At 37.6% G+C, this 26,554-nt stretch overlaps 1 protein-coding gene across 33 annotated transcripts in view; it reads left to right on the plus strand.

The window, feature by feature from the left end:
* The window catches only part of LRRC4C (leucine rich repeat containing 4C), a 611,011-nt gene that overhangs the window by 15,815 nt on the left and 568,642 nt on the right, over positions 1 to 26,554 (plus strand). For 3 of the 33 annotated variants that reach the window (XM_065064799.1, XM_065064798.1, XM_065064803.1), the window contains exons 2-3: positions 20,388 to 20,466; positions 22,052 to 22,097. The exons of the other annotated variants lie outside the window; for them this stretch is intronic. The gene's annotated coding sequence lies outside the window, so the exon portion shown is untranslated. The remainder of the gene's footprint in view (positions 1 to 20,387; positions 20,467 to 22,051; positions 22,098 to 26,554) is intronic. 33 annotated transcript variants of the gene reach the window in all.

Raw genomic sequence — 26,554 nt, forward strand, 5'->3', positions numbered from 1 at the left:
TCTAAACATGAGGAGAAACTTCTTTACTTTGAGGGGGACAGAGCACTGCCCAGTGAGGTTGTGGAGTCTCCTTCTCTGGAGACATTCAAAACCTGTCTGGACACATTCCTGTGTGATCTCTAGGTGAACCTGCTTTAACAGGTGGGTTGGACTAGATGATCCTCAGAGGTCCCTTCCAGCCCCAACCATTTTACAATTCTGTGATTCTCTTACAGTAGAAGGTTCTTAATTTGTCTCCCAAGAAAAGAAAATAATACATCTAATCAATAATCTTGTTGCCCTACTCATTAGATATGCTAATCCCCAATAGAATAGACAATATATACTGCCTTTAAATCTAGGTTGGTGCTCCTGCCCTTTGTGGGGGAGCAGGTTCTTTTTCTGTGTCTGTTGACATTATGGAAGTTCAGGTAGTTATGGCTGGAAGAACAGTCTTGTATACGATCTACTATAGCCATATGCAGATACTCTTATGATCTGTATTACTTGCTTTTGCTTTCTTTATGACTTGTTTTCCTGTCAGGTAAAGAATGTTTAGATTTCTATACTGTATAGACTACTAAAACTGTTATTGAGCTATTGTATTAAGCTAGTAAACTGCTCCTGCAGGGCATGGCTACTACCCCTCAGGACAGAAATGAGAAGCTTCCCTGCCACCACCTTGTGCACTAATGACACCCGTGCTATTTCTGATTAACCTGCTTTCTCTGTGTTATAGTAACAAATAACTTTATTACTGGCATTTAATTATATATGCAATGCCCCGAGTTTCATAAGATGAAGAAATGCTTTTACTTGCTCGGGCTTTCAATCTCTACTTGCAGGCACTTAGCAAGCAGTAATTTTTTTTTTTTTTTTTTTTTAATTTATTTATTTATTATTGAATGGCTGTTAAAATTCAGTCATTTCACAAGACAAAGCAATACCTCCTTTCTGAGATCACATTATTTAACTTGTTGGAACTGGAACAAAACAGGATGCACAATCAATGCAATCCAGTAAGGTTCAAGGCTGTGGTTCAGATCTTTTTGATGTTTTACTACCTGTGACCTCTAAAGCCAAAATTATTCTATAAAGCTGCTCCTTCACCGGCAGGAGTGAGGATCAGAACACTGATGTTGCCTTGCTGCTGCCTTCTGCATTATTTTCTGTGGCCAAATAGGTTTAAAATTATACTGCAGTAACCCAGGACTGAGATGACAGAGAAATGGATTATGCTGGAGATGCCTACATCTGAACTACCTGCACTGAGTCCTGAATGGAACTGATGCAACTGTCATTCATGTTGGATGAAAGGACAATAAATGTGGGTCAGTTTTAGTTATGTGGGGTTTGGTGGTTCGTTGTTTGGTTCGTTGTTTGGTTGTGTGTGTGTGGTTTGGTTTGGTTTGCCCTATGCTGGTAAGGTTGTAGATGTAATATGCAAACACCTTCTGACTCATTCTCTTCCACACCAGCTCTTGCATTAAGCAAGAACTGAGTCACTAAATCAGCCATGAAGTTCTGACTTGCTGTATTGGTGGTGATGTCTTGCTTTCCATTGTTTTGTATAGCCTCTGATTTGCAGTGGGTGTGAAGCTCCAGCCATAATCTGTATTGCAGTTTATGCCAATACCTCATGTTACAAATCATGCTCTGGAATTGCAAAGTTGACTGTGTTTCCCTCAAGGGTAGAAACAACAAAAGCAGAACCATGGGATCAGTTTGAAAAATAGAGATGAATATTACAAACCCCATGCAGGTGGTGTGCTGCTTTAATTGCTTTGTAACTGCATAGGGAAACCAGAGGACTGACACAGCTCTCTGTGGATGTTGACAGGAAACCACGGAATAGTCAGATCTTACAGCAGCACTGGGGCTAAGAGACCTTACAACAGTCCAGCCAGCTGATCACAGCAAAGGATCTACTTGGAGTATTTGGTAAAATAACCGCTGTAGCAAGAGTTTTTAAAAAAGGTAAGGCTATGGTGCATCAGTCTACAGTCACAAATTTAGAGGAACCTCTGCCCTCTGAAGAAGATCCATATCGTATTTGATGGATGTGAAGATTATAGACTTTCATTGAAAAGTAATAGGACAGCATAGCAATTACTTTTAAATGTATATATTTCTGGGATATAATAGAATATGAAATAATAAAACATCAGTATAGCATTTTTTGTGTAGGACTTGTTGAACTATCCCATAGCATGTAATGTTGAACTTGATAGGAGGATCCAAAACCAGAACACTGATTAAGATGTAGATATCCCCTCTCCCCCACCCCTTGATGTGTATTCCTTACAGAGCATACATATTTAAATTTAGGATTTGATCTAGCATTGAAACACAGAAGAACAGTAAAGTTTTTTACCCCATCACTTCTATTGTGGTACAGAGAATACATTTAAAATGTTAAGTAAACTTGATTTTAACATTACTTCTGTATTTAAGGCTTCATCTACATTAGGCAAAATGAATATCACAACCATGTAATCAGGAGAGGTGGTGAGTGTGTGAAATGGGGAAGAAAGGTTCATAAAGATGCTGGCTTTGACTTCTGTTTTTGGAATTAATGCACTAAGAACTTACAATGGGATAAGAGATGAGGAGACTATGGGAAAGGCTTAAAATTTTCAACTTTCAGACATGATAAAGGCAAAACTGAAACTAAGTGTATACATTCTGTAGTATATATAGTCTTCTTCTAGAAAGTTAAAAAAAAAAAAAATCCAAATCAGAATAAGATGAAGAAGCACTGAATCCTTCAAGACAGCCCCTACTGTACTTCACATAAATCTAACTACTGCTTAAATAATACAATTAATAACACTTTAGTCTTGTTATTGTGAAAAATGCAGTTGTGATTCGTGCTAAGATGTTTAATGTTTACAGATATAACCAAATGAGGCATGGGCTCTGAACCTGGAAAAAGGTGGTTAAGTTCTATGTAAAAAGTTATGAAACTTGCTTATGAAGTTATATTGACAGAGGGAACTAACATTTTAAGGGTTAACTTAACTTATAATGGGTGCCTACTAACACTTTAAGGCTTAGTCACACAATAAATGCTTAGTTTAGAGCTTTATGTTAAGAAGAACAGAACCCCATTGAATGCCAAGATAAGAAGTTTTACTGCACCTAGCTGTAAACTTGAGGAGACAAGATAACGAAGATTTACAGCAAAAGGGGGCGCCAGTCTGGTTTCATTCCACTTGGCAGCTTGGGTCCCAGTCAATTCAACATAATGAGCCAAAGGTAAAAAGTTCACTGTGATGAAGCTGAAGGAGCCTTCATCCAAAGACCCCCAAAGACCCCTCCTCAAATTCACCAAGTGGCACTGCGCAGGCGCAACAGGGGAGGGTCTGTGGAAATGGTTATCCGAGACTCATTTTAATCAGAAGCGGGGAAAGGTTATGAATATGTATAGGCATTCCTGGGGTCATTATGAATATGTAATACCTTACTGTATTTAAGCACACTTCTTATTGTTTAAAGGTGTGCGTGTTGGGCGGAGTGAATCCCCCGCGCACCCAGCGCTGTTTTGCTTATGCTCTAATGAACACGTGTTTAAGGAATACAAGGAATTGGATTAAATGTTTTTTATCCATAGAAAAAGCGTAAGTTATTTATTTCATTATGATGTTCTTTTACCATCAGAACAAGGTTGTTTCTGTATCAAAATAATTTGGGCTATTTTGCTTCATAAAATAACTTGAGTTGACTTCACGTTTTGATCTCAAATCTTCATAAATACAGATAACAGCTCTTGTCTCTGCTTTCTTCATTTTTCTCTTAACACTGCACAAAACAAACTTTTACAGACTTGGGTCAGGGAGTTACACAATATTTGTTTAGAAATGCATTCCTGTTTTCACATCTACAGTTCGAAATAATACAGGCATGCGTGTGCGTATGTATATACGTGCTTATCCATTTCTTCAGAAAGTTCAAGTGCTTCTGTCACACTTCTGCAACAACAGAAGCAGATTAGCAGATTTTCTTGTTCAAAACATTAAAACTTCTTGTACTTTTGAGGGGAACAACTATCAGAATGCTTTTTAGGTAACTGTTTCTATTTTCTTGTTCTCATCATCTGTGGAAAGGTCAAGTTTTAACTGAAGAGTTGGAACCAGTGTTTCTCCTTTTTCTCTTTCCCTCCTGCCTTGTCTCCAAAAACTAGTAGCAGGTTTTGCTTACCATAGCCTTTAGCCTCCTCTCCTATAGGAGCAGATCTGAGTGGTGTTTTCTCTGGCCAGTCTTTTTGAAAGATTGCATCTGGAGACAAGCACTAAAATATAGCATTTCAATGCACGCTATCTCTACTTTAAGTCTTTCAAGCTTTTCCCTTTTCTGTGTGTGTGTGTTGTTGTGTTTGTGTGCTTTTTTTTTATTTTTTTCTTTTTTCTTTTTTTTTTTTTTTTTTTTTTCTGGACTCCTCACTGAGTTTTATAATGATTGAAAATAGGCAGTTTAAAAATGTTTTCTTGGTGACCTGGAACTGCTTAACTGCTTTATGCATAGCTCTTAAAGAAGTGTGATTTCTAAATTCAGTTTATCATGGTGCTGTGCTTGCTGCCAGGGACAGGGGGCTGCTATGGGACAGTGTTTTCCACCACCAGGCAGGGCTTGGCTATTGCCGAGATACTCCAAACTCTGCCATGCTTACCTCATGAAATCCGAGTTCCTCAAAGCAAATGTAAGGTAATGGTTCTGACAACTAATTATTTAATTAGCTACATGCATTGATGTGGCTTAATATACTTACGGGCAAGTACATCAATCCAATAAAAATCAGGTAAAATGTTTTCATTTCCTCTCCCAATTCCTCCCCCACCCCCCTTTTCTCATAACAATAATTCCTCTAATATAGACATTTTATTTTGTTGTTTTGACCCAAAATCTAGCAAAAGTTCAGGCTCTTAGATACTCCATTAGGAAGAGAGGTTGGTGAAAGTACCTTGACTACTGAATCTGTTCACTGGGTAGGGGAGGAATTAAGCAGCAGAACAATAATTCAAGCTTATTTCAGATATTGATCAGTCAAAAAAGGCCTTAATCTTTAGAGAAAGTGTCAGGAGGTTTTTGGCTTTGGTGTATGAGTTGTGATCACTCTCTGATCATTTTGTGCATGTTAATGGACTGACAAATGTGAACAGTCAGTAAGCCACCTCTGCCCTCATCTTTTGCTAGGTGTGCAGAGATTACTGTTTTGACATATTATACTTGGTTCTATGAAGGGGATTAAAACAACTATAATGAATAATAGTTATTCACACCTCAGAACAATGAAAGTATTTTAAAATTGTAAAAAAGTAATCTTTTCTTGATGGAAGAACACAGATGTTCCACATACCCCTTCCCCTTCCTCCTTTATTTTTTGCTCTAGTTTTTTTCTGCACTGTTTGGTCCACCACAGGGTTCTTCTGCTAGGATGGATTTGGTTAGTGTTGAGTGTCATAAAGTAAATGGTAGTAGTTTAGATCTACAAAGTGCTTTTCAAATCAGTGTCTTGTTTAGTTTCTAGATTGAAAATGAATATTTCCCCTTGAGAGAGAGACTAGCTGGCTGCTTATGGTTATCTTCATGAATTGGAGTAAAATCCCATTGAGAAAAATATCACATGTTCAAAACTTTTGTTTCATGTTTCATTAAGATTTTGGTGTGTATAATCACCTCACTTTTATCTGGGTCATATTTTTAAGGTGGTTCTTAAGTCATAAGGTCTTAAAGCTGGAAGACCTGAAATCTTCAGTTCTATACTAAATGAAAGCTCTTCACTCTAGTGCTATGGTAAAAGGCTAAACTTTGTGCAGATTCCACTGCTGTAAAATATTGAAACTGTCTTTAATTATCTCTATTTAAAACTGGCTCAAATACAAGTTATGACTATAAAAATGAAACGTAAGTTTTTATCAGGAATACAGTCATGTCCATCCTCTAATGATTTGGAAAGTGATGACATATCTATAGTGTACCTCACTAGCAATATAGCAGAGTACATGACTGAATTTGAATAACTGTTATCTTCATTTTTGTGTTAATCAACCTGATTCGTGAAGTATGATATCTTAGTATTCTTGTCTGACATATAGAACTACTCTTGCAGTATAAAATTTAGTGGCTTGATTTATGGACTAATTGATTTCATAAGTCATTAATACTTATTAATCCAATAGTATGAAACCCTCCCTACTGTTCTACTTATTCTAGTGTAAGCATGATTAATTTTAGACTCAACCTGGAAATACAACGTGTTCTCTCTCTTTTCCCCCCATTAAAAACAACACAAAATATCTGTACTGGTGAAGTGGAAGTTTCCCTGAAGTTTTGTAAGCTTGGAGAGAGAGAGAATAGTCCTTGAAGTCTTTCAGCAATATCTTATAGAAATGGGACTGTTTTTCTTCTGGATTTCTCTTGGTTATCAACATTTCTTTGAGAACCACCAGCCTTTGCATTTCTGAAAATGCATTACTCCTTGTGGCAGATGCTTAAATTGCAGCTGATGGCAGAACTTTGTATGTATATGAAAGGCCTTGGCACAAATCAAAACCATAGAGGACCATAATACATCTGTTACTGATAACGATATGCATTAACATGATTAAAATGGTCCTAATTCTAATATATGCATGGGAAAGGGGGAAGATGTGTCCTCATGGTAAGGCATGCTAGAGATTTATGTCTTTAAAGCACTTTATAACCTTTCAAAAATCTCTCTTTCAGCATTCTCATGATAAAAAACAGTAAATGTTCACTTTCCAGGCAGAAAATAATACTGAGACACTGGCAATTCTGGTGTGTTTGTGTAGATCTTAGTAGCTCTTTGCTACTAAGCTAATGTTCACCCATTCATTATGTTTTCATAAGGATAAGCATGTTGGACATATGGGGTGTTCTATGAGCTAGAAGTCCAGGGCAACGCTGAGTATTTCAATTTTCTGAATATTATAAACGTCCCTTCAGAAAAATGCTTCTGCATATTTAAATTGTGCAGTAAACTTGTAATGAAATTTCCATGGTTTAGATCTGTGCCAGGAGTTAAGGTATTTATTTTCAATTTTTTTTTTTTTTTTTAAATGTTTGAGAATGAAGAAAGAACTTATTACATGGCAATCTACTTACATATTAGTCTTTAAAGGACTATAACAGACATGTGAATTAGAAAAAAAAAGAACAACATCTTCTCATTTTTTTCTTTATCTGTAAGGAGAGTAATATTGGTGTCCCAAAGATGCAGTTTGCAGGACTGTCAATGCTTTTTCCTGCTTAGAACTGAGCCTCCACTAATGGTTTGTGAAGTGGGCAGTAATTTTAGAGGTTATTTGCCTCCCCTTCTGTCTCACTTAATTTTCTTGCTTGCATAAACTTTGTACTTTTCTGGGAAGAAAGACATTTTTCTTTCCCTCTAGAAATCTCACTTGACATTTAGCAAGGGACGTTTATAAGCATGTCAGATTGATGAGAGCTGTTTGCTGAAGTCTCACCATGTTCATTCAACTGAACAGTATCTGTTGTTAACAACTGTAATTATTATGAACAGGTTTAAAAGGACAAGCTTATTGCTGTACTTTGGCAACATGCTTTCAATCTGCTGGTTACACAGTAGTAATACATTGCTTTTTGTCTTCAAAGTGCTTACAGATATTGACTAATAGAATGCATTAGAGGCTATCTGTAGGCCCCTTGGTTGGGGGGCAGTAAATAACTGTTTCTTAATTTATATTGTACGATTTTGAGTATTTAGGTTCATAATAACAAGCAACAGATAGAGATGTGACCCTTGTGGTTGAAATATGACTCTAAAGTTTTGCTGAAGACTTTGAAATTTGATTTCACTTTACCATATACCCTGTGAGAATTCAGTAACTATAAAGCCATTCTTTGGTAAGAAAAAAGAGCACAGGTGTGGCTATGCAAACAAGATGAAGCAACAGGATCACCTTACTGAAGGTGCTGGAAGTTGCTAAGAATGAGGAGTTTCAGGAGCCTTGGGACAATCAAATACATTGAGTTTTGGAGTTACAAATGTGCAGTATTTACAATACAAACAACCTGATTTTTTCAGCAGGTGAGTCTCTAGTGATGTCTATTCTGTAAAGACAAATGGAAGCAAAGGCAGCTTACTGAACATAACAGAATTTTCATCTGTTTTCTAATGGTTCTTAGTTAGCCCAGCATGGGATGTTTCAGAAACAAGAGATTACTGTGCTAGGTTGAGTATCTTTTATTTTATTATGCAGACAGCTCTGGACAGATATGTAATCCAATAAGTACTTGAGCCCAGGTTCTAGTAACTATTTGTGCTAATTGATAAAAAGGTTGCTGCATAGTAGCCTAAGTGATAATTGGGCCCTACGTAGGGAAAAAAAGCATACATTTGTCCATCTGACTCTCAGTATTGAATGTACCTGACAGAGAATGGGACAACATGTTTTTACCGATGTATTTCCTGCATATGATAGCACTAAAGCTAGAAATCATGATGTAACTAAATAGCTACTGCAAATGCAAAGTACTCTTCCTTATGTTTTTGAGATAACATTGCATTTGTGGAAGTATCTTTGTGTTAGTCAACCTTTTAGTTTGTGGCAGAGACAGAAATAATCTGCTTTCCTTAAATTTCTCTAAGTTTGGAGGAAAGTGATTGGAAATGAGTTTCAATACATGAATTTAGAAGCATCATAAACTGTGTAACTTGCTGTTTGGGCATTTATATACGTTATTGCCAAGAATTATGAAATAATGTTTAGCTAATTAATATTCCTACTTAACTGAAGTATCCTCAGAACAGCTGTACTGAGCTTGAAACTGTGTGACACATTTGAGCCTTTTAGACTTGAGAGCAATTATCATGAGATCTCAAAGCTGGATTTTCTTAGACCTTGTGTGCCCTGTTTGTGTAAGCAAGCAGAAGTCACTTTGAAATATTCTGTACACTTATTAGTTCTTATTCTGGCATTAATAGCTTTATTTGTTTCAAAAGTCTTGCATGCATAGTAGTTGACTCTTCATAATCCGACCTTTATTTGGGTACATGAATTGGAATTGAGCTTTTACAAATTCAGGCCTTTTTTTCCCCCTCTGGCATAATGTAGATTCAGTTATGATATTTTAGGTTTACACCCTCGCCTCCCCTGCTTTATATATCTGCAGTTTTGGACAAAGTATTTCATGTGATCATAAGACACTCTGGTTGCTCATTGACATAGCTGGGAAATCATAGTCTTTGTCTCTCTGGGTTGAGTTTTTAGCCAGACAAGTGTTGCTTTTCTTTCAAGTCCTGAGGTCCTGATAAATAATTAATGAGAAGACCATCCACCTTTCTGTTTCCTGCAAGCTTCCTGTGAACCTTAGTGCCCACTTTGTGGCTTCTCTTGTAGAGAAATTGTCCTAACTGACCCTGAATAGTGTTGTTGGCTGTCTCTGAATTAAAAATACCGATTTGGGAGGAGAAGGGGGGTGATTCACAAACCTTAAATACACAAAGCTTTAGGGTGTGCTTCTTTTGATTTCTGTCTACTTACCTATTTAGTGATGTATCATGTTATCAGGGATTATATTCATTTTCAGAATTATTTATGGTGAAATGGAGCTAATAAAGTGGGTTGGCCTCTTCCTCTGAGGCCAAAATGTAGGCAGATCAAAGGACAGCCTTGTATAGCTGTGGGTTTGGATGTCAGAATGGTGTCTGTCCACAGAAGGATCAGCTATATTAATGTAATTTTTGGCAGATGTCTAATTTCTTTTTAAAGACCTCCAATGATGAAGATTACACAGACTCCCTAAGCAAACTCATCCTTTACATGAAGCTATTGAGCTGTCATTGCGAACATGCCTATAGAGCTTGAATATTATAAATACAACTGCTAATACTAATGCTGTCAGTGCCATCATCCATACACCAACACACTCATCTTTATTCCCATCAACATGTGCTTGATGAATTCACAGATTATGGTCCTTTAATTAGAGCATGTCAAATTCTGCCAGAGATTGAGGTTCCCAGGCCCAGTGCAGTTTTGCGTATTCTGCCAGAATATTGCTGGGAAACCTGGGGGTTCGGTTTCACTTGGGGAGATGGGGAGGCATTTCTTCTGGAACCTGGCTGAGAAAAGAGACAGCTGCTAATGACAGTTATGAGAAGAACTTGTATTTAGTGTTTAATTCCTTCCTAGTATCTTGTGGTTTGCTATTTGAAGTAATTTTCCTTACAACCAAGTGGTCTTCCCTCCAGCAACTATGTTTTTGTAAACAGCACAGAATGGATTTGATGATATTTTATGTGAATAGGGATAAGTTTCCGTACCCATGAGGTAGGGGTAACAGATGAGTGATCAGAGCTGGTGACACTGTCATTATTGAAGGAAAACCACTAAAGAAGTTGGTTGAGAGGGAGAAATTAATCAAAGAATGATGTGCATAAGCATGCTCTAAGCTATCTTTGCATACTTAACATTTTAGATTCAGCTCATTCCTTCTTACGCTACTTAGCTCTGCTTTCAGCTACAGGTGTGTCCTCCCACTGCAGCCCTTGCTTCTTTGCTCTGTAGGCAAAGAACCACAGCAGAGCTGTTGACCTAGGAAGTGACTGGGCAGGAGGACATAGGACAGAAATGTTCTCCCATGACTGGAATCAGAGTCTCAGAGTCCTGAGTGAGCAAGTAGATGAATAGAGATACAACAAGGTGGGAATCATGCCAGTTCTTGAAAACCTCAAGCCTTGCACAAGCATCTGGAGATAAGCAATCTCCTTGTTTATTTCTCCAAGTGCTCTATCTGGTTTGATCTGCTATATGGGTTTAGTTGCTTGCAGCACTTACTTGCTTAGATTTATGAAGTCTCCATAATGCAGCTGCACCGTGATCATCCTCCCTTCCTAAGCAGTTACACCAGCTAGATGCTCTATAAGATGAATCAAGTCAGTATTGAAACTCTGAGCATTTTATCTAGGCTACAGGGAGAAATGCAGTCCAATGGTCTTGGCTTGGGGCTAGAAACTGAAATTTCTGTGTGTTACTCCCTGACTTGTGAATGGGTTTTTGTCGCAACCCCTTCCCCCAACAACAAAAAACCCCTCAAACCTAAAGCAACTTTCTTTAGAGCTGGGTCTGGAAATATAGTGTTCATCAATCTGTGGTGGTCTGGAGAACTGTTTGCTGGTTGTAAAGTACGTAGAGACCTTAGTACACAACTATAGTAAAAAATATTTTGTCATAGTGTCTACTTTGCATGTCATTATTTTAATTTTTTTTAACTTTATTTCTGATTATTATCCAGCTGTGGATTGTTTTTAGATGCAAATCCTGGCTTTTAGAAATATTTCCCTTAGACTTTTTGGTTTGGATTTTTAAAATATAGTTGAAAGTGTTCCTTTTTCCTCTCCTGAAACCTTACTTTTGTTCTGTTGCTGTTTCAACAGGCACAATACAATGTCTGTTTCATGTATCATATGTTACTGTTTTTCTTATTATTTACTTATTATTATGCTAGTTCTTAGGCTCTCAAAAACGTAATCCTATTGTGCTGTATGCTTGTGCAAATGTAGAAGAAATGATTTGTCACTGCAAGATCCTCTGCTTTCATGTGTGAGATGGGGGCCACCGATTGTTCAGACGCACAGATAAGAAAATACAGTATGTGAAGGGCGCTTAGTGTATTAAATGATATAGGAAAAAAGTAATCTATTTTAGGAGCTGGATTCTCTATTTATAGTCCTTTGCACACCTTTCCAAGCGGCACATTAAAACTGCATCACCTGACGTGATCTAGCAATCAGCTCCCTGAGAAAGTGCTCTTTGAAAGCAAAGGGATGGAGAGTCTATGAAAGAGCAAGTTCCTCAGTGGCTGCTTATTGTGCTAATTAACTGAGACAAAACCCTTTTCCGCCTTCTGTTCTGCTTGCCAAAGCAGCACGGCGCTGCCTGCCTTTCGGGTGCTGCTGGCGGCTGCCGCCGAAGCGGGTGCCCCGCGGCAGCGCTTCCCCCGCCGCAGCGCTTCCCCCGCCGCAGCGCTGCGGTTCCGCTCGGCGACAGGCCCTCTCTCCTGGGCTGGCAAGCGTCAAGATGCTGCCTGCAGCCTGAGAAGAGCTCTGGAGTCTCTAGTGGTGACAGCGGGGGAAACAAACAGCTCTTCCCTTGTTATCCTCAGACAAAGAATGAGACAGACACAGCAGCTCCAGCAACTGCACCACGGTGAATGCTAACTGGAGGCTGGTAGTCTTGATACTATTTGCTGATTCTTTTTTTTTTTTTTTTTTTTGACATACTGATTTCACCACTTGTGGCTGCTGTTTTGTGCCACACTTCCAGTAAGTCTCAGCAGGGCTTCTCCCTTCCCTCCTTCTCTCACTTGTACAACTGTAAAGAAATAACTTCATCTTGAGGGAACTGGTGCAACTGAGGAACAGTTGGTGTAAATAAGTTGCTTCTCATGGCCTGTTTATTTTCGTTCTATCTTTGGGTCAAGTTCATAGTAGTGCAAAACTGGAAAGTTTTCCTCTATATTCTGACAGAATCTATAAGCACTCACTTTTTATGCTAATTTTTGTTATATTGGTGCGACCCATGGTAAAACTTCTGACTGCTCTTAATCTGGGTACCTTCTGGGGAAAATGCTTGTGAAATGTTGTGGCTGTGCCAGACTGTTCACAGTAAAGATGCGGATGTGCATCACTACCACCAGCAGTACTGTGGTATGTTACCAGCTACCGCATCTCCATGGTTTCCTCTCACTTCAACTGACGTGCTTTGTCTCTTACCCACTTCTTGCTTTAAGCTGATGCTTTTATGGAATCTTTTGCAATTCTGTAGGTGTTTGACCATCATTTTGGTTTGAAATAGATTCTGCTACTTCAGTACCCACCACCTCCATCTCCTTGTTGGTGACTTTGTTATGCAGAGCAAAGAACAATTTTGCAGTCTGGTGTAGGCCAGAGGTACAAACAGCTCTGGTGGCTATTAGTGACTTGATTTATGTTGGATATTGAACAGGCAGGGTACAAGTGTGTGTGTTTTACCAAGCCTGAAGTAGGACGTGACAGATCAGCAGAGTCTGCAGTGAAGGACAAGTGTAACCATAATCTTAAGTGGGATTTGTATCCATGTATCCAGGTTGCTTTCTGACATCCTGTAACCATTGGCTCAGAAGTCACGTGTCCCTTTCCGTGGGGTTGATGCTGTAGGTGGAGTTGCCTCACTGCAGGTATAATTAAACTATTCTTTCCTCAGTTGTAGAAGAGTGAAGAGCACTGTCTCTGTATGTTGTCATCCTGTATGTACTGCAAGAGACTTTTCTGTCGTAGCTATACCCACATGTATTTCCTTCCTTTTGCATAATTCATTGTTGAAAAATTTGCATTTCTCTGAAGTTGAAAGTTCCAAGAGTTCATTGTAATGATGAGAGAAATGGTGGCAGAAGGAGCTGACTGGGTTTGGTTTTTTTTGACCTAGCACTTCTGCAAATTTGTTTATTGTACAAAAACCCCTTAACTAGGAGGCAGTTGAACTGGTGCCAACAGAATATTTCAGACTTTAAAAGTGACACGACCCATTTATATTTTTACTTGAAAAAGCATTTTCTGAGCTGCCTTAGCACAAGGTGACTATCTGTCCTTGTCCCCTGCGGAACTAACGGTGCAGGGAAGCTAAGCCTTTGACTGTTCCTACATACAGACACCCCAGACCCTTTTTTCCCCAAGTCAGTAGTTTACTGTGTCTTTGATATGGGGAAATGTCATGAACAAATGGGGAGTTTCCATGAGCAAATATATAACAATGAGATTTTTGGTGTGGTACCAGGTATTGAGCTGTTGTCACAGGTAATAATATATGAGTAGCATATACTGAGAATCAGTTTTCAGTAGATGTGGATCTGATAGAATGTATAAAGCATACATTGAGATAACTGCGGTCATTTGAAAGTAGAATGACACTATTCTCACATAGCACTGTAAAGGGTGAACATGTATGCTAAAGCAAGTTTTTTTCACAAATCAGCATGTGAATATCTTTCATGTGGGAATCTTTCCTTTGAAGCAAATGAGCAAAGGAACACTTCAAAAAAAGCTCTGTTGACTACCTCTTTTTAGTAACTCAGTTTATTTTCTTAATGGATGTTACGCAGCATACAGAAACAAGGCTTTAAAGCACTTAATAAAAGGAACTTGGTGGGAGAGCAGTTGGCTCTCATTGATGCCCTCTTTATGTTATGCCATGTCATTGGGTCATGGGAGTACCAACTATTGTGTTAGTTGCCCCAGTACTATCACTTCCTTTCCAGGGTGTCACTCTAAAGCATGGGTGCCAAATTCACTTTCACCAGGGCCACATCAGCCTTGCATTTGCCTTCAAAGGGCGAACGTAACTTTAGGACTGTATAAATGTAACTGCTTCTAGGATTAGTGGTGTAGGAGCAGTTACATTTATACAGTCCTAAAACTACTTTTGGCCCTTTGAAGGCATCCATGAGGGTGATGTGGCCCCCTGTGAAAAGGAGTTTGACATCCCTGTTTTCAAGGCTTCAACCTCTTTTGTGGTTTAGGACCGCAGAATGTGGAGAGGAGGCTGCACAAGGCTGGGATGTGGCTTATTGCAATATCAATAACATTCTTGGTGCCACATGTGCTGCTGCTCCCTGGAATCATGCAAACCTAAAAGACAAGGTAATCAATTGTAGCTGTAAAGTACTTGGCTGGGAGAGAGGGCGTGCTGAAAGGCTGGTATGCCCTTTCCAGATCATCAGTCTATTTAGTATAATTAATGAAAAGCTCTCTGCTGGACTGAAATGGTCTAGGTGCTTTCCTTTGGGGGAAGGGAGCTTAGAGAAAGATGAAGATATGGCTTTATAGCTTTTGAAGAGCCCAGAGGACAAAACCTTGTTGCAAAAGTAGGAAGATCATAAAGAATTACGCAGCTCAGGTATGCACTGTTTCAATGTCAGATTGTTGAAATTAACATCAGTGTCACTGTTTACGTCACTGCAACATGTCTTCTGTCACCTCTGGCAATTTTTCTCTTGACTGAGATTTATTTTTCATCTTCATGTTGCACTAGGAAACTTTTATCACTACTACAGAAGTGCTGCATGTATATTCATAGCTTGACTTGAAGGAGAGGTTTTTACAATGGGTTAAGCGCTCAGGCAACCTTAATTTCACTTTTGGCAATGCTCTGATTCTCTTTTACAGATCAAATAAATACACTGGATGTCAAGGCAAGCAATGAGTGTAACAAACCCAAACACTGACTGATATAGCCTAAAAGCCCCCCATTCTAGTTAAATCTTGTATTCACACAATGCTGCTGCTGGTTGCCTGTTTAAAAAAAAAATGCCTTGAATTTTTTGCCATGAAGCAAAGCTGTCCGATTTGTATTTAATCAGTTATTTGTCACTGTCAGACATATTTTGCATGAATGGTTATTGTACATTTGTCTTTTTTTCCCTCCCATGTTTTACTGGAGCAACAATAGCATGAAGACATTTGCCTTGCAGAAAAAGAATCTCAGTGAATCATTCAAACCTGTTTCTTTGGCTTTGTCATAATAGATTTGTGTGTTTGTGTGGGAAGTAAAATAGACTGGTCACTTGCTCTATATTCCTCTTCTGCTTCTTCCCAATGGCTAGTTACAATCTTGTGTTACTTCCTCTGAGAATCAGAAACAGTTGTGTGATAACTGTGTGATAAAAGTCCTTTAACAACCAGAAACAATTGGAGTGAATGTAAAATTGATGTAAAATAGCCTCTGTTTAAAATATTATGTTACTGCTGTTGCATTGTGAATAAATTATTCTTTTTAAGGCACAATGGATTTTAGATTTTGTTTTGGGTTTGGTGTTTGTGTCGTGTAGTGTTTTCTTTTTGTTTGGTGTGGGGTTTTTTGATGTGTTTTCTTTGTGTTGTTTTTGTTTGTTTGTTTTTGAGACCGCAAAGCTTGTAGAACTCTCTGGATATAAAGGTTTGTTCTTAAAACTCCATCTAGTACACTGGGCACTGTACAGTTACTACAGTTACTATAAGGCCAGAAAACTCAGTAGAACAAAATGATTATGAAGTGAATTTCTCATCTCAGCAAAGAAAACTGCTTTCCAGTCATCTGTGGCTGCAGTCAACACATCAATTTCTCCTCACTTCAAGAATATGGTTTCCATAGTTAAATACTTAGAACAGCTGTTGGCATGTCTTCATCTACACACAGCAGAGAGAGGGTGTTCTGGCAGTAGTTGCTTTTAAATCTTGACTTACATTTATTATGAATTGTGTTGTTAATGCAGGGCTTCCTATGTACCTACTGCAGTGTGACTTTCTAGAAAATGGGGAAGTATTAAAAATGGCTCACTTGATTGCTTCTAAAATTTGCAGCCACCTTCACATCTTATGATAGAGACAGATCTGGATTTACACTGCTGAAGAACAGTCAGTTTCCCACAAGCTATCTCATATCATTGTCCTAGTAAAAAGGCACCACAGCATTTAGGAAGTTTGCAAGGTAGAGAGCTCAAAGTGTTTTGTTTTAAGAAACTGCTAGTCTACTTTAAGCAAAATAAGCAATTTGTGAATGGCTGGCTCTTTCCAAACACTCCCAAAAGCACCGGTCAGAGACCAATATTTTTGTTTTGTTTTTGGATAGCTACGGATATGAAAGTTAATGACATTTTGTGCAGAAGAAGAATCTTGTTTTGTTCTAAATGTTTATTCTCCTATACAAAGGGGTGGGACTGAAGCCTCTGTGAGGTTTTCGTGATGTTTTAGAAAGACATAGTGATAACTTTTGGAGGAGGGATATTACCAATAGCTATCTTTCATAATACTTTAAATCTTAACCTCCACTACTTAAGTGGTTTTGCACAATTCAAGAAGGCCGATGTAAATGCAACAGTGCAAATTCTGTGGCTAATATGAACCCCATAGCATTCGGCAGGCCTTTAATTGTGTGAAGAACTGGAGGAAAACCATCATTCCTTAATTTGAGAATAGAGGCTTGCCTTGTTTTGGGCAAGACGTTAGCCTTTCTGCCTGTAAGGATATCAACACATCTAAACATGTGAGTTTTTCAAGGAAGAGGAGGTATTGTCTGTCTCCACCAGTTATTTGCCTGTGTTGTTCAGTTTGGCCCAGTTCAGAGATGGAAATGTATTCGACAATACATACTTCCAAGCTCAGCCTTTATAGCTAGTGGTGGAGTAGACATAACTTTTGGGATGCCAATAGAGAGCTTGTCTCTGATCCTACGCTCTGTCCAGTGGGATGCTTTAAAAAGACCATTGTTCTTCTGCATAGTTTGTGTCAAAAAGTGAAGGTTTGCTTGATGTAAAAAATATTTACTGTATGTCAGCCATCTGTTCTTCCAGTCTTTAAATGCTGTATCTGTTCAGTAGAGCCCCTCAATTTTTGAGTGAAAAAACCTTTACTGAGAAAATGGCATTAAAGTTTGTATGTCACTTTCTTTTGGCTCAATAAATAATAGTGAAGTATACAAAGGATTAATAGATCCTTCCTGCAGGGCCTTAGCTATATTATCTAGAGGAATTTTGTCTGCTAAAATATGAGCCTTACAGTACTGCTGCAGGCATAAATTATTTGGCTTTTCTTCTTGAAGGATAGCCTGTCACCCTAAAGGCAATTTTTCTTTTTCATTTATAGTGTACTATAATTTTTGTGTGCTTGTTCCAGTACACGCCCCCATATGCAGCATGTTACTTCCCTACATATTTTAATGTTGATACCTTAACAAAGAATCAAATCTATGTTTTTTTGTAGCTAACCAAATGCAGGTATTGCATAGAGCTGACCAAGAGGAAATCTGAGACATGGCAATTGAGAAGAAAACCAAATCTTACCATGAAATGTTTGTGCCTTTCTCTTGTTCTCCATATGGGATTAGGGTAGTGCTATAGAGTGTGGGAGCTTTAGATTCGGGTCCCCGTTTTGCTTCCTGCAGAGTGATTTGGCAGATGAAAGCTGCTGGCCTCAATTAGACAAAACAAGGACCTTAACCTGAACATTGTGCCACAAACCTCACAGGTGGCCTCTTGCTGAGATGGCTGTATTGACATGTTTACCTTTCTCCAACAATCAGAATTGTTTATCAAAGTTTATCTAACATCTATCAAATGTAATCGTATCTGACATTGAAGGAGGTCAGAGTGCATATTGAAATTTTCTTTTACTGCTTCTAGGCATCACAAGATTAATATAAAAAGCTTTACTTCTGCTGTTTTTTTTTTCTGACATTTTGATAATTAAATTTTCTTTTGTATATAGTCAATTTAATTATACTTGAGTGCTGTGAGTGTGTGTATGTATGAGCACATGTTTGTAACGGCTGTCTTCTGATCAAGACCTAAGTGAGCCTAATGTAGGTTTGATGCTGGCTTGCTCCATAGGGTTCTGTTTCATTGCATTGAAAATTCAAAGTGCAGAAGTGCACAGAAGTTTCAGTCAAGCTAGATAAAACTACATGAACCTCTAAATGTGTTTGTATGTGTTTGTGGCATTAAATATCCTAATGAGATGTTGCAAAGGTATTGCTTTATCAGACCACTGTCTGTTCCTTCAGTACACTGAAGAATTTGTAGCTGGTTGCTCAAACCAAATCTCAGAGCAAGAACTGCTGTGGCATCAGTCTTGTCTATCATACACCAGCTCACTGTTTTTGTTAGGTATTTGTGTTAGCACATCTATGTTGCTTTAATCCCTGAGTTTATATAACCTCTGGAGGTGTTAGTGTTGGAAATATTGGCTAAAGCTTCTATAGACCATTTCAGACCATCTTCTTTTCTTAACTTTGTAAATATTTCACAGTTCTTACTGTTTTCTGTCTCTTAATATTTTTTTTTTTTGTCGGTTTGATTCCTTAACTATAAATATTAAAAAATGACTCCTCTGTACAGTCGAATTTGTGTCAGCAAAGTTCGTAGAAGTTTCCTTTAGTAAAACAGAAAAACAAAGCACAATTTCTCTGTTGCTCATAGGACGCTGTTAGGTTTGCTGAGCACCATCACCTTTTACAAACCTTTGGGGAATGTAAAGAAGCTGTTGCATTGATTCAACATGAACCAAAACAACCAGTGCTGTTTGTGTCAAGAAAAATATTTTAGCAGGCCCCTTATGTTTCTGTCAGAATCAATACATTAAAAAAAACAGAACTGATGGTTATACTTTGGACTAAACTTCGTTCTAATATGCTTTCTGTAGTGGCTTGTTAGGGGAAGTGAATTGCTGGCATATTGAAGGATAAGACTGTTGCTTGGAAGCTGGTTGAGAGACAGGATAATGTTTGGAATGGATCAGTTTTGCAGAAACAAAAAAAAGCTGTTGGCAGCATCTTGTCTCAGAGTTGTATAATGTGATGAGGCTTGCTATTGAACATGCTTATTAAGAGTTGTTATTTCTAACTTTTTCTCACTTCTAAATATTTGAATATATGAAAAAAAGAAAAATGAAAATTTCATTTTTAATAAAAAAAACACAAAAACCCAGAAAGCAAAACCAAATTCTTCACCTGTTATTTCATTAAGATCATTCTGAATGAGGAAATGGAAGAAAGGACATAGGTGACAAAAGGCATCTGAAAGTGGCAAAGATTCGAATAACAAAATTGTTAGGTTTGAGGGTCTTTTTTTTTTTTTTTTAAGTTCAAAGTAGCCTTTAAAGAGCTTCATGAAGTTGTTCCAATGCTAATCCAATACAGGGAAGTGCAAGGTAATGAACTTTAGAAAGAACTGTTTGAAATGCTCAGACCCATTGATGAATTCTAAATTAATGCTGCTATTTGCTCACACAGAGTCTTGGACTTTGTTGTTATTGGCTTGCTGAAAATATCTGCTTAGTGCTCAGCTGTGGTCAAAATTATTTTAAAAATGCCACTTGGTAATAGCAAGAAAGGAATTGAGAATATAGGAATATGCTGTTTCAGCTGAGGATGTATACAATATTTGTTTGGGCTTTTTTTGGTTGTTGTTGGTAGGTTTTTGTTTGTCTTATTTTTCTTCAGAAATGAAAACAGAGGGGGGCTAGGGTGCAAAAGTTGGAAAGCAAAAAAAAAAATGCTGATCATTTCTCTGGTCTTAGTGGAAAAGCTTCCACTGACTTCAGGGCTACATCGCCAAGGCTGTTATGGGGTTATTGTGATGAACCTATTAAATAGGGAAATAAAGAAAACAAGAATGCTGAGCTCATAAAGGATCTTAAGATGTTACAAGATGAAGAAAAGTAAAACAAATAATATATACTATGTCATCTGAATGTACTGGTTTCTGCCTTTGGACAGGTATGGTTAGCCTGCTTATTTAATGAGTGAAAAATATAGCATTTTCAAGCAACACTTATGGAGAAATTAATTTTATTTCCTGTTGAAACATAAAAAGTTTGAGAATCTCGTATTTTTTCTCCCTGACCCTTTTCCTAGGAACAACAAAAAGAAAATGAATAGGAAAGGAGTATGTTGTTCTCTCTCACACCCCTCCCTCCAAATGGAATAAATAAGGGTAAGCCACTTTCTCTTAAAAATGGACAACTAGGGAAAATAAAGATATTTATACTTTTTTTTTTTTTTTTTTCCATTCTGTGTGTGGTGCCTCTGTTTGTTTTTGTGGGCTTTTAAGGCAGTCTATAAGAGAGCTGGAAGACGATGGAACAGCTTTGACACAGCGACAGGATTTGGTTGAAGTACATTTCTTTAAAGCAAAATTTTATCTCCAAGTGCACTGAATCTATAATGCCAATAGGACTATGAGCAAGCTGTGGTATACCAGTTTCTGTGCTTTCAAATATATGTCAGCTGCTGACCAATGGACTTCGGAAAATATTTTCTTCACAGAGCCTGTATTACTTAGTTATTTTTAAAAATTTCTTAGAGAGGAAATATATGTGAAGGAAGAAAGGTTATAATTTCCTTACAAAGACAGGAAAGCATGGCATTGGCCTTTTATCTGAAAATTTTGCACAGATGTCACTGAAAGAGTGATGCACTTCACTCACAAGGGAGAAGCAGCAATGTATTTTTTAATATAACAGAGTTAAATGGTAAATGCCACAGTGGTTTAACAAGAATTGATAGCAAGCTACACTTGTTTATTTACTGTATAGAGAACAGGGTAAGTTAGATCATTGTGGAGACCCTCCCATTGACTCATGCACTTCAGACAGGACCCTCTTGCATTCTAAACTTCTCAGAGAGGAGTCTAGGTGTGGTTGGATCCAGACTTAGTCCTAGACTTGGTCAGTGGGTTATGTCTAAAGGATTATATATGCACAATCAATCCTTTATGTACGCTTAGCTAAGATTACAAACTCTTGGTACATTTATTCCCAGTTCACTTACTGAGTATCTGATGCAATAAGGATTCTCTCAACCTTGAGGAGTAACCTCAAGAGGTGTCCCAGATCAAGAGAAGATCCTGGCATGCAGCCTGCTGCCATGCAGGAGAGCTCAACAAACCCTGGGCTGTCCACTATTTGTGGATTAAGATGATTGATACTTAGTCATATTTGTATACCAGCAAGATGTCTGGGTCAATACTCCAGACAGCCCTTGGTTGCCATGTTTCCATTGGTCTCCTCAAAGTCCAACTTAAGCTGGCTGCAGTCATCATGACCCTCACTGCTGGTTATTGCCCAAGACGGGAGGGGGTGTGGAGGTGGAGAGCACACTGCTACAGCAGGGTGCAATTTTTGGCAAGAGATGTGACACCACTGGCTTATTTTAATTGTTTAGTCATGGGTCACCTTCAGCTCTGTAGCTCACCTCTGCTTTAATCTAAAGGCCTTGTTGCTCTTGGACTCGGTGAAGCCCATGTCAGCAATCACATCTTGTGCATCAGTAGTTCTGGTCATGATTGCCTATATTACATAGAAAGTTGTTTGGCTGATCTTTTTAGCTGTTGTGTCATGACCTCACAAAAATTACCATCTTGTACATAATAATACTGAAGAAAACATGGAAAACATACTAGGGAACACACTGGGATATTTTAGAACTACAGTGTTATAAAGAGAAAAGAAATGCTCCTGAAGTGCGTTACCTTCACACTCTTAAAATATACATAAATTATGGTTTCAATTCTGTTTCAGGCATTGGTGACACAGCTCCTGTGGTTTATGATATGAGCGGCCCAAGGTAACAGAATTAAAGCAATATTGTGCTCCATTATTCTCTATAATTAATTTAGCACACAAGAGAAGTGTGTACTAGTGTTTTCTAGGACTGCAGTCTTCAGGGTACTATGCACTGAGGAATTCTATGAATTTCAGCTGTGTGTGTTATAGGTGTTGAAATGACTGAAAATGGACTGTGTCAGCAGCATAAATCCGTGATAACATTTTCTTGAATGTGAAATGTGGGAATATTTATTTGCTTTCCAGTGTTAGCAGTATGCTTTCAGACAGTTATTTAATATTGTGAGGTTTCTTTTGCCGGTGGCAGAGGTGATTTCATTTATAGGTAGGGTTGCATCTATTTGCATGAATCTGTATCTTTGGAATTTTTTATAGAAAGTGTTCACATTTGTCTCTTGGGATTTTTTCCTCCTTTGTCTTTAGAGAAAATTTAGTTGTGCTGAAAATGTTGTAAATCCCAAATCTTGAGTTATTCACTCTTTTTGAAGAACTTGATCTGCAAAAGCAATAGTAGCTCAAGCTTCTGAATTTACACATTTTATCTACAAAGTGTCCTGGAAAGGTTCTCTGGGACTGAATTAATTAGTTCAGTGTCAGGATGGAAAAAATAGGGTAGACTTCTCCATAAAGACTGCTGGTTGAGATAGTAGATCTTTGAATAGGAACAGGTTTTGTTTAGTCTTACTTGGTTTTTTAGCACTGGACACAAAGTACACAGAGGAAAAACACCATGAAATTTTAAGAAAAAGTCAACGGAATGGATTATATTTGTGAGAAGACTATAACTTTCTTTAGAATAACTGATGTCTTCGATTCTCCCCTCTCTCCTAATTATTTTTCTCTGCTTGTGGGAGAATTTTCCTTGCACAAAGAAATACTTTAAATACGATGCCATAATCTTAGTAGAGATGTGCTAATTGTTAGACTAATTGTTAGACTCCTCTGAAATATTTTGGTAAGTTGTACCTTGCTTTTTTAAAACTTTGTCAAACGTTGTAGTGGCAAATTACAGTTTGTTCCCAGATGTTGCATTTTGATACCCATGGGTGCTGTGGCTTTTGTTTGCTTGTTTTGTTTTGTTTTTGTTTTTCCTGTCTGATGATCAACAATAAATGCATGATAAATAAAGGATGGCAGTTTGTCTTTGGTGCTTTTACACATAGATACCGCCAGGCTTAGTACTTCAGTACTATGGAAATAAGTTTAAATTGCATACATGCCAACCAAAGAAAACCCCTAAATTGGGAAGGTACATGAATGTACAGTGAAAAAGGAAACTGCCTTAGATGTAGAGGACTTCTATGCAGGATTACTATAACATTTTCTCATTTTTTATCTGCCATATTACTTTTTCTGCTGTAATTGTAAAGTGTTTTCTATTACCCATGGCTGTTTAGAAGGGATTTTCTGTTTATTTTACTCATAGCTGGGCAGGATGGGGAAATTCAGAGCATACACAAAAGATCAGAGTACTAAAAGTACTAAAGGAGGTCTGATGGAATAGGAAGATGAGATTTTTTCTACGTTACTTTGTTTTCTGTGAAGAAAATTGTTATTAGTAACTTATGTGTACAGCTTTGAGGAATCTAAAAATGGAAATTCTGCATAGCTCTCTAATAACATTTATAGAAAATGCAGTTTCAAAATACTTCAGTGCTTCAATACTTCAGCACATACAAAAGCAAGTGAGCTTCACTGTTTATTATTGCTACATGTTTGTGTAACTCAGTTGTACATGAGCCTGAGTTGATATGTTTCTAGTTATGAACATAATAAAACATGACAGTTATGTATGCTAGTTATTAAAATATATTTTAGCTTACTAAAGTATTCATGATGGTGGTTAGCACAATTAGAGATGTTCACAATAACACTCAGTTTTAACTTTTGTACTGTAGTGAATTAGTGTTTGCAATTAATTATCCCTCTGATGACAGCACATGTCTGATCAGACTTCAGCACCCTGAACAGTATTACTTCAACATAAGTAATTGCTAGGGAAAAGTAACTAATTAAAAGTTCTAGTGTGTGTTTGTGTGTTGTTTCACTGTTGTTACCCTGCTCCAGTTATCTGTCACTAAATTTTAATGCATTTTTATTTTTCCTGCTAATTATTTTACTTTGTAAAATAAAACTTTTTACCTATATCTAGGTCTCTTCTGTAGAAACACAACTACAGGATTGTGTTCTGAAACTTGTTTGCCTTGTCTGTCAATAAGCAAATACTCTGTATTGATTATTATGAAAGATACAGTAATATATACAAGTCATTTGAGATTTTAGAATATTTTTTCTCATTGTTGAGTATATTCTGTATATGATTCTATGAATAAAATATAGATTAGAAATTAACACAAATGGAAAAAGGAAAGTGCAAGTATGTATGCAAGTACATACACAAGAGTAGTTAGGACGAAATCACAATTTCTCAATTTACCTGGCCAGAAAAAAATTCTTAGTGAAATCCATTTACAGTGTTTGTGTCAGGATGATGTTGTATTTGTAAAAAGTACTGAGAAGTAGCTTTCCTGCCTATTTGGTCTTCAGTTGGGAAACCATGTTACGGGAAATTAGATTGCAAGAAAAAGCTCCATGGAGAACCAGCTGTGAGCAACTCATGCCAGGGGAGCTGCAGTTACTCACTTCTGCTTATATGAAGAGGATATGTTTACTATCTTGCCTCTTGAAATGTGATCATTGCTTTATAGGAATTAAAAACTGCCTGCTTTTTGAAAGGTGCCTAAGAAGATAAACACCTGTGTGGGCCTTTGCAGTAGCCTGGAAGCTGAAGGCAATACCTTCTGAAATACTTAGACCACTTAAATAATTGTATCAAATTGAATTAGAAATTGATCTATAATGCTGTAATAGTTGTTATTGTCTTGAACAAACTGTTGCAATGGGCAAGCATGAGAGTCTGCATAATCCATCATATTTTGTATTTACCTGCTCATGATAGTGTATATTGTTGAATGTTCCTTATGCTTTCTAGTTCTTTTGGCAGAACCAGGTGAATTTGTAGAGCTAAATGATAAATAATGTATTTATTAGTAGTAGAGGTAGGGACTATATTCTGGATTTATTAAAAAAATATATTTAACTGCAATTATTCATATTAATGGAGAACTTCAGAGAATGAAATTAATAAAAGTTGAAAAGCATGCAAGTCTAGCTGAGGTGCTCATCTCAGGACATCTATCCCTTTCTATCTTTAAAGCTTCTATAGTGTTTTTTGTTTTGTGTGTTTGTTTTTTTTTTTTCTTTCCTCACTTTGTACCCAAAGGTATCCTCCTGTTCAGTGACCCAGTGAACAGGAAAGAGAAAGGAAAGGTGTCTTCTGTCTTCACACTGCTGGAATGAAGGAAGCCCAGCTGCTATTAGACAGCAAGACTGAGGAGAGAACCAGATTACACAGAGAATAATTAGAGCAACATGGGTTTAATATCATTATTGCCAGGCGTTATTCTCATCATTGCATTGCAACTCCTGTGCTCCTGGTTTAAATAAATAACACTAGCTTCAGGGCAACCAGAGAAAACAAATTCAGCTCTGGTTACCTAAGTTATTGCTCATATTTTTCTCCACCTTTTCTGTTGTCTTTTCAAGTTAGATACCCTTTTTCTTTGACCTAGATAACTTTCCATTTGCTTCTTTCAACATAATAGTCAACAACAGAAAGATTGAGAATTTTCTCCCTTCTTTTTGGATGGCTTTGAAGATCCTTTAATCAATCTTCCCTCCTTACACTTTTCATTTGAATTTCAACAGCCTTTTAACATGTGTAATTCTGAAAGAGGAAAAATAAGCAAAGGAAGAAGCATGGGGAGAAGTGTAGAAGAAAAATAAACTTCATGCTTATAAAATCAGAGGTGACGTTAGTGGTCCTAGTAACTCCGAAGGCCCGCTCTGTATAAATGTAAAACTCCAGTTTTTGTGAGTTGTGATGACAAATGAAAAATTTGGAAGACTAATCTGTGGCATTCACTGATATTCATAGGACTGTGTGTACAGAGTAGTGCAGGTACCTTCTGGAAAATGGTATAATGGACTATAAGGTGTGTAATGAAGAAGTCCAGAATAGAAAAATGGAAAATAGCTTTCCAGAAAAAAAAAAAAAAATTAGCTAGTAAAAAGATTCTTGATCATATTGTTGACTTGATGAGATGTTTTCCATGGGGGGAAAAAAAAAAAAAAGGGTGGCAAACTGACCTCATAAAGGCAGTTTCACAATTGAAATGGTCGCTACACATATCAGTACTGCTGAGTCAGGATGATTTATTCATTTATTCCTAAAGCAGAGCATACCTGTGTAATTTGATATTCTACAGTGGATGAGGAATGAGAGATACTTCCAGGAACTTGCATATGCAAGCCAGTGGCTCTTTTTTTGTCTGTTTCGTGATGTTCTGACTTCTAGCGCTGCACAAACTGGCTATGTGTCAGTCAAAACCTGTGTAT

The sequence above is a fragment of the Columba livia genome, chromosome 5 (genome assembly GCF_036013475.1).
Source record: "Columba livia isolate bColLiv1 breed racing homer chromosome 5, bColLiv1.pat.W.v2, whole genome shotgun sequence".
Taxonomy (NCBI): domain Eukaryota; kingdom Metazoa; phylum Chordata; class Aves; order Columbiformes; family Columbidae; genus Columba; species Columba livia.